Source organism: Nicotiana tomentosiformis, chromosome 4 (genome assembly GCF_000390325.3).
Source record: "Nicotiana tomentosiformis chromosome 4, ASM39032v3, whole genome shotgun sequence".
NCBI lineage: Eukaryota > Viridiplantae > Streptophyta > Magnoliopsida > Solanales > Solanaceae > Nicotiana > Nicotiana tomentosiformis.
Genome location: NC_090815.1, coordinates 14,760,597 through 14,769,796, shown reverse-complemented (window position 1 = coordinate 14,769,796; position 9,200 = coordinate 14,760,597).

The following is a 9,200-nucleotide window of genomic DNA, read 5'->3' as shown; positions in this document are numbered from 1 at the left end:
TTATGGACATGGATGAATATGATTCTCTCTTTGAGGTGAATTGCTGCATCTAATAAGAAAAGTTAATATTGATTTATATAAAAGAGCCATATTTCACCGTCTCTTACAAAAGATCATTCAATTCTCTACTTGCTGATTTTTGTTTCTGATGCATTCTAAATTCTTAGGTGTGCAATGATGAAAATGTGTGTCTGGTTTATATGAACAAAAAAACCTTAGGTCAGTCAATATATTCAAGATTTTTATTATGAGATTAATATCGTTACTTTCTGTATTTTAATTGCTCATGCACAAAGATGAAAGGATAAACTTTTTTAGATCAATTGATAGGTTGTGATCAAGTTGAAAGAGTAAACACGTTGGTGGAGCTTTTTCTAAAATGATAAATATAAATTTTCTCCCTACAATATTGTGGTAGTTAACAACCGGAGTTGTTTATAAAGTATGTGATAGAAGTGAGGCATAACTATTCAAGAAAGATTTGAACGCCTAGATTTGTACCTTGGGCAAAGATTGCTCGGGATCTTCTGAGCAAGAACAAAAGCCATAAACAAAAATGAGTTGATAGAAATTAAAAACTTCCTGATCGAGCCAAGTGAGGGCTCACGGAGAGTGTTGAACATTAAGAAGATTTTTTTACTAACTTATTAATTTTTATTTTTTTGTTTTTATGTTATATTATGTATAAAAATATTTATGACATAAATTGGTTTGACTATTGATAATTTTTACCTTAATATGTAAGTTATACTTCAAATGAGAAAATAATAATCTTTTCAGCGAGAACTTTGAAGATTTGATTGTAAGGCCACGAGAAGGAGGAATTTTAGATTTTCTTGGAAATCTTGGACCTTCCGAGTGCCTCATAATGTTTCTAAGTTGATTTTGGTAAATAGTACATGTTGATAAGTGTGAAGGTCAATCTTTTATTTGTCACATTCAGTACTATATATATATTCATTAGTTTTATCCGCACTTATTTTCATAATTATGACCAATATATGCCTTTTCTTTTGTATGTCGATTCCTTTCAAAGGTTAGTCATAATAAATTATATTTCATCATATTCTATTCGTGATTTATTTGTAGGTTGTGTTTGAGACTTCACTTCAAAAATTGGTGGCTCGATTGAGTTGTTTTTTAGAAAAATACTGGGATGCCTGTGTGTAGGAAATTTAATCAAGTGAGTTTAGAGTGATATTAGAGACACAATGTGATATTGTTTATTAGTTAAGTGATTTTGTTTGCAAAAACTTGTTCCTCTTGTGGAAAGTGAATAGTATGACTTTTCACATTTTTGTCTTTGCTCAAATAGAACAAGTTGTATCAAGATGGTATGAATGATACTGATATTATTATCAAGTATATGTATCACTAAAACTGTTGAAACTTTCTAGAACCATAGTCATCTTGCTAATCCAGCGGATTGCAGATTTTTAGTTTTGTCAGTGTTAATTCTTGCTGGCCAATTTTTCTTTTTTGATAGAAGGTGTCGTCTTTGGTACTACTATTATTTTACACGATCCAGAAACTTCGATAACGTTTGCATGATTCGATTTGAACAACAGATCCTGACGTGATACATCTTCGTAATGACAATAGAGTGGAAACATGAGTTGATCCATAATGAGTATTAGATTGAAGTTCTCTTAAAGAAGACCGCCAACTCCTATCCTGAAGATAGAAAGCGCCCAGTCCTCTTCTCTTATGTCGAAGTTTAGTGTAGTGTGGTGAGATTTTGCCTCACAGAAAGAGTGGGAGAAAAAAAGGAAGAATTTAGAATCTAAAAATCAAAAGAGATTTTTTACATATTCTCTATCCTTTGTTTCTCATTTAGTCAGTTCGCCAAATAAATGTACACTTATCCCAAATTATTGTCGTCTTCAATATCATCCATCAATTTATCTTTACCCAGAGCATGAAAACTAATTGCTTAAATTTGTGTTATTTAGTTTTATAGTTTGAGGCAAACTTAGAATATAATATTGACTTTCATGTCGGGCTCGGACTTTGCACGGGCATACCTAACTAGTGTCAAGAATAAATTAAAAAACGTTCTTCAGTAAGATAGATATAAACAAGAGTATAATTATTACAAAAATGGTCACAAAGTAATGAAAACACAAAGTCACAAACTAAAACTAATCCAATAAGGGCCCAATAAACATTTTTTTGTCTATTTGTTGGTTTCACTTATATTTGGAACAAATGATTTTATTGCATCCTATTGATTTACTGAAGTAGTATTAAGGCCAAATACATGTGCGACCCCTTAAATTTGGCTCCAGTTTTTATTTTGACACTTCAACTAAGGCCAGTACCTATTGAACACTCCAACTTATTTAAAAGTGTACCTATTAAACACCTCACTTACTTCCAGTCAAAAAAATAAAGTGTGTGTTAGTCACACATGGATGAGGTGGCAAAGTGACGAATGAGACAAAGACACGTCGCATATGGGTCCAAATAATCTTAAGAATTTTTTATTTATTTATTTCCACATAAAATCCCCTCCCCCACCTATGTAGTTCCATCGTCTCTCTGCCCTCCTCTTCCTAGTTCCTCCTCCTTCTTCACCGTTCATTGTCAGGTAATGCTCACCTATGTACAGATAAAAACTACTCAATCATTTTCGACCGTAGCTACCATCGACACTGTCTTCACCAAAAATGATGTCGATTTGATATTTGGACGAGGCAGAAAGATAAGAGGACTCACTCAAATATACTGATTTCCCCCCAAATCTATGGTTCTCTTTCCCTTTGAAAACGTAAATGGATATTCCAAGCTTTTCTCAAATTTCTTGGGGTTTTCTCTCTTTTTTTCTTTTCTTTTTCTTTTATGGGTTTTAATTATTTTACGATTTATTTATTTTTTGTTAACAAAAAATTAAAATCTTATTTTTTGATTGAAATTTGAGAAAAATTCAAGTTCCAATGACTTTTATTGAGGGGAAGAATGTGCATTGTTTAAAATCATTGTGTGTACCTTTGATTCCTCTGTTTATGTTTGACAAAATTGAAGAATCTGGAAGGGAGGTTTTTGTTCTGTGTTAATGGTGATTTTCTCTGTGTATGAAATTTTTTGGTAAAGGTGAGGTGAGACGATTTTTGAGTTTTGGTGAAGCTGGTGGTGCAGCTGTATGTGTTTTGTGTTGTTGAAGATAGTTGTGATTTTTTTAAAAGAAAGACACAGACATTAAAGCTGATGGTTATGGCGTTTTGGGTTCACGCTATTATGTCTTGGTTTTGGTATAAAGAAAAAAATATAATTTTGGTATGAGTTCACTCGCTTTGAGAAAGTGAGAAACACTTGTTTTTGCCATGTCATACTTTGTGTTTAATAGGTACACTTTCAAATAAGTTGGAGTGTTCAATAGGTACTGACCTTAGTTAAAGTGTCAAAGTGGAAATTGGAACCAAGTTTAAGGGGCACACAGCTATTTGGCCTAGTATTAATTTATCATTGTTGCTCCAAAAGTCAGGGCATGCCAGATATATTATCTAATTGAGGTTATTAGTTTATCAAGAATTTAAAGTAAGTTGAAAAAATGTCAATTGATATTCCCCATCGGAGTAGAGATTCAAGCTCATGGTTCATCCATTGATAGTAGTGAATATGCTATTTAATACCATGAATGGGCAAGAAGTCTCTTGTTTGAGCTATGGAAATAAAAAGTTCTAGTAAGAATGGTTTTCCTCTTTATAACTCTTACGCAACATCAATCTGAATTACGGTGCTTTAATGCAGATATTGGACTTTGGGCAGAAAATCAAAAAGAAAATGGTGATATGGAGCTATCAGAACGCTACCGACACCCCAGCCCTTTGGACATGGACTCGCACGCATACACAACATTCATTATGATTAATGGAAAACGAAAGTTGCATTACACTCATCAAAGAAATTGAGTGATGTTGGAGCGAGAAATTTTACTAAGGGATATTAAAATATAAATAAATAAATTACGAAAAAATCAAAGTGATTCAATATATAATATATATAAATAAAAATAAATTTTTGACGTAGTTGAATAGTATAATTTTCTGGCAAATAAATAAAAATTGATATCCCTTAGCTTAAGGCGGCTCCGTCATTGGATCGCCGCATCATGCTTGTCTACGAGGACAACAAGGTGGTAAATTCTAGTTGGGAGTTTATGCTTCAAGATTATGTGACATTTTACTCTCATGCTACATTATTTTCAATTACTAGTAGTTTTTTTTCTGGAACAAACAATAAAAAGAAAAAGAAAAACTAAAAGGTCAAGACGAAAAAGGAAGGAGAAAAAGAGGTTGTAGTGATCTTATGCTCTCAATATAATTAAATTGTTATGTTATGCTAGTCAGTCGTAAATAATCTTTATTGTTTTAATGTTATGGAGTCATAAATGTTTTATTAACAAGCGTGACAATTCGAAATATGCAAGATTCACTTTACAACTAGCCACTATTTTTTTTTTTTTTTTATAATCTACTTTTTTCTCGTATAATAAAAACAAAATATTTATTTGGTTCTATTTTATGTGATTGAATTTGACTGAAAGTTGTTATATAATATTATTTTAACTAATACTATAATTTATTAGTAATAGTGGAAATTGTAATAATTAATAAATTAGTTTGACAAAAAATTGTGGATTATATATAATAAAGTATATAAGTATTATGATGATGGAAGTAGTTTACCAACAAAAAAAAAACGAAAAAGAGAGTCAACCTGTCTGTTTTGTCCTTCTTAGGAAAATTATTGCTATTGTATGACTTAATACTAAAAACAAACAAGTGACACAAAAATAATTTACAATTCTCCAAATATTTTTCAAGTAAGGCAAATTAAGAAATTTAATTTTTCATTTTTAGATATTTGGGAATGAAAAGGTTGGCCCTGTAATTCCTAAAAGAAAGTGATGTAAAGTCTACAAATGACCAAAATGTTTTACAAAAAGTAACTCAATATAAAAAAAATATAGGAACTTATTATTTGTCGGACGCATGCAAACAAAAAATAAAATAATTAATTATAACATATTTGGAATATATTTTATCTTCTACTATTTTATTCTTATTATTTTAAGTTTGCATTTTAACAACTTGATTCTCAATATTATACTGTAATTGAGTTTGCTCTATTTTCTTTATTTCTTTCACATTCAATGCTCTTTTTATGAAAAAAATATTTATGTACACTAAAACTTTTGTGATTACTTATAGATGAATTTGTAAAAACTTGAATTTGATTCTTTAACAAATTAATCGATTCAAAGACTTATCTTGTTAAGTTAGTTCAAAAAATAATAATTTATCTCAGTATTAGAGAAAATAATTTTTCTTGGTTCAAATTTTTAATATTAGCTCATCCCAATTTTTTAATGTTTGAATATAATAATGTTTTTATCCAATAAAATTCAATATTCGAAGGATTTAGAAAAAGCAATATGAAATTTCAGATAGAAAATTTTTGTTAATTTTAAAGTCTTGAATATTTAAATATAATTAAATTATAACATTTTTGCAACATAATATTTTTAAATAATTAAAAATTGACCATCATGTCATTACAATAAATTTTAAAATTTAGTTATTTTTTATGGCCTTGTTAGAGTGTAAAAGTTTAAATCCCTCGATATGTTTAAGGAAAATGCAAAACATAAAATTTTTAGTATGTAATATATAGGGTTCATATTGGATGCTTACAAATATTCATATCATTTTATTAAAGTTAATGTTATAAAATTATAAAAAATGTATATAAAATATTATCTCCTCCATACCAATTCATGACACATTTTATAGTTGTAGAAAGGGATAATATATACATAATTAATAAAATTAAATAAATATTTAATGCGATTTGATTTTAGTCTTTTATATTAAATATGTAGATTTCGACTTGGGACTTTAAATAAGTTTGATAGAGGGTTTTAATTTTCTGAGCTAGGCAACTATCTTTTCGCGTAATGTCATGCGTAACGGTTTAAATCACTAATTAAAAGAAACTGAATTTTTTTCTGCTTCTCTCTTTTATGTCAAATAAAATTTACTGCCTTCAAATATTAGAAAATATCATTCCATCAACCAGATTTAGACAAATCAAGCTAAATTAATTTTCTTGCAAACTTTGTGTGTTAGTTGATTAGTGCAATTTCAGTACTAATAAATCTATAATTATAGTCGTCTATTGTCATTTACCAATTTCTGTATTTTTTGAGATGACCAATAATTGTTTGGTTTGAGTTGTTGTTGTTAAAATAAATATTTTATATCACTAATGAATTCATCATCTTTCAACCCATAAAAAGGCTATTGATTATTAATAAATAGAAATTAATTCTCTTATTTATATATATATATATATATATATATATATATATATATATATATATATATATATATATATATATATCTCGCATATTAACTTATTTTAATCCCGATTCCTCATCTATCTTCACTTTTAGAATAATAAATAGTACTTGACCAAAAATAAAAAGAAGAATAAATAGTAGTAGTTCTTTTCGTCAAAAAAAGAAGAAGGTAGTTGTTATTCAATTTTTTTCCTTTAATGATTTGAATCCAAATCTAATGCTTAGTGGTAAGATATTAAAACCTGCAAATTTGAATTCCTAAAAAGTAATTTAACGTCTAAATATTAGGACTTCTTACAAAATAGTTTAAATATTAAAGTTTTAATTAATTTTAATATTTAAAATATCAGAAAATTAATTAAATAACTTTTTTTTTCGTATCATGAAATCTACATTTAAAGGGTAAAACGGTGAACGATGTTTTCATAAAGTAAGGTACGCGCTTTGCGCGTGTACTCTATAATAATAAGTGTATAATATTTAAAATCACATAAATATTATTAAACAATGTGTTTAAGTTATGAATTAAATATTACCAGAAAAGAAAAAGGAAATTAAAAAAAAGACCTGAAAATGATGAATATTGATCCTATTTAATAAGTAGCTAGCTCAATAAGGAAGAAATCTGGCCCTTTAGAAGTAAGCATATGCCTTATTATGATTACTTAGGAGTTCTTTGGGAATATCTTATGACAATTATTATTATTTGTGTAAATTAATACCGAAAACAAAATATTGAGTTATTTTTTGCGCCAAATAACTTTGTGTGTGTATGTGTGTGTGTGTGTGTGTGTATATATATATATATATATATATATATATATATATATATATATATATATATATATATATATATATATATAGAACCTATCATTTGTTGGGATAATGCAAAAATAAAAAAATTAATTAATGAAAATTTATTCATTATACATTTATCTTCTACTATTTCATCCTTATTACTTTAAGTTTGTATTTTTACCAACTTAACTCTTAATATAATATATAATCGATTTTGCTCTATTTTTAATTACTTTACCATCAATGCTTTTCTTTTGGAAATAAATTTATGTATCCTAGGAATTTTACCAGCTTAACTCTTAATATAGTATATAATCGATTTTGCTCTATTTTTAATTACTTTACCATCAATGCTTTTCTTTTGGAAATAAATTTATGTATCCTAGGAATTTTATCAACCTAAAAACACAATTCTACTTATGTGATGAATTCGAAAAAGAATTAAATTGGATTTTAAGTAGTTAGTTAATTCAAAGACTTAATTATTTATTCTCAATATTAAGAAAAATATTTTTTGATGATTCAAATTCTTAATATTAGCTAATCTCAAGTTTTAAACATTTAATTGTAACTAAAATAATGTTTAAGTGTAACTATATTTTTAAAAGAAGAATCTTATGCTTAAAGGATAGAAGAAATTGATCTAATATTTCACGAAATTCTTTAGTTAATCTTAAAGTTCTAAATAATAGAAAGATAATTAAGGAAGTTGTTAATGTAAAATATATATTTAAAAGGTTAATCAACCAATTATTCATAATAATTAATTCTAAAATTTATACCCATTAAATATTTTCAACTGATATGCCATAATGGAGATTGCATCGAGTCAAAATGTAACCATATGCACACGTTTGGAAAATTTTAGTTGGGGTGGGACTAATAATTCTAAATAATATTTTTTTTTACATAGTTTGAATAAGGAAAAATTTGATAATCAAAATTTTAATTAATTTCAAATTCCTAAATATTAGGAGAACACTTATTTTATAATTTTGTCCAATGTGAAATCTACTTTAAAAGGGTAAAAAAGGCGAACGACATTTCGCTAAGGGCCTTCGTACTTTTAATAGAGTACTAGTTTTTGGACACGTGCATATCAATCTGTACAAAATTTTGAAATTGTATAAGTAATAGTAAAAACCCGTGTACAGGGGCGGATGCACTCTTAGTGAAGCGGTGTTACGCGACACCGCTTCGTCGAATTTTTTTACTAAATATATATATTAGTACTGTGAGAAACCGGATAAGTAGGAAAAAATGATACCACTTGACATAAATTGTCTCTTGGTGCATTTGTATATGCTTTATTTTGCTCTAATAGGTCAGAGTTTCAAACCTGAACTAGCACATTTTTCTGCAAATATTTGAAAGAGAATATTTTTTGTCTAGAAGTTTAATAATTGAAGTTATTGTTTTTGTACTTCTATAAATTTTGACACCGCTTATAAAAATTCTTGCGTACGCCCCTGCTTGTGTATGATAATTTCCTGAAATTTGAAGGAGAACAAAATACAAATCCAACCTAATGAATGACGAGCCTATTCAACTGATTTACATGTCAAATGAAAAATGAACACATTAAATAATTTATAAGTGACAACTTCAAAAATAAAAAAGCAGTGTAGGTGCAGCACGAATCCATGTGGAAGAATAATGGTAGCGTAATACTGGAATTGAAATTTCTGGTTACTGCCAAAGGGAAATACCAAAGATAGCAATATTTCCCACTAAAACCTTGTAAGGATTGTATTAGTATGTATAAAATGTCTTTTTAAAATACTGTGTCAATATAAAATGAACTGAAGGGAATTCCAAAAAATCTCACTCGTTTAAGAGGCAGTAAATTTCTACATAGTATAAAACAACAAATGAATCCAACTTTCAAACATCACTGAACTAAAAAACCGTACTAAAACAGCTATAAAACAAGAAATAAAACAACTTTAATTAACCCCGGTCAATGAATATAATTATATGAAGGGACATAATGTACAACATGATCACCTTGTTGACGCCTTAAGAGAAACCACTACTG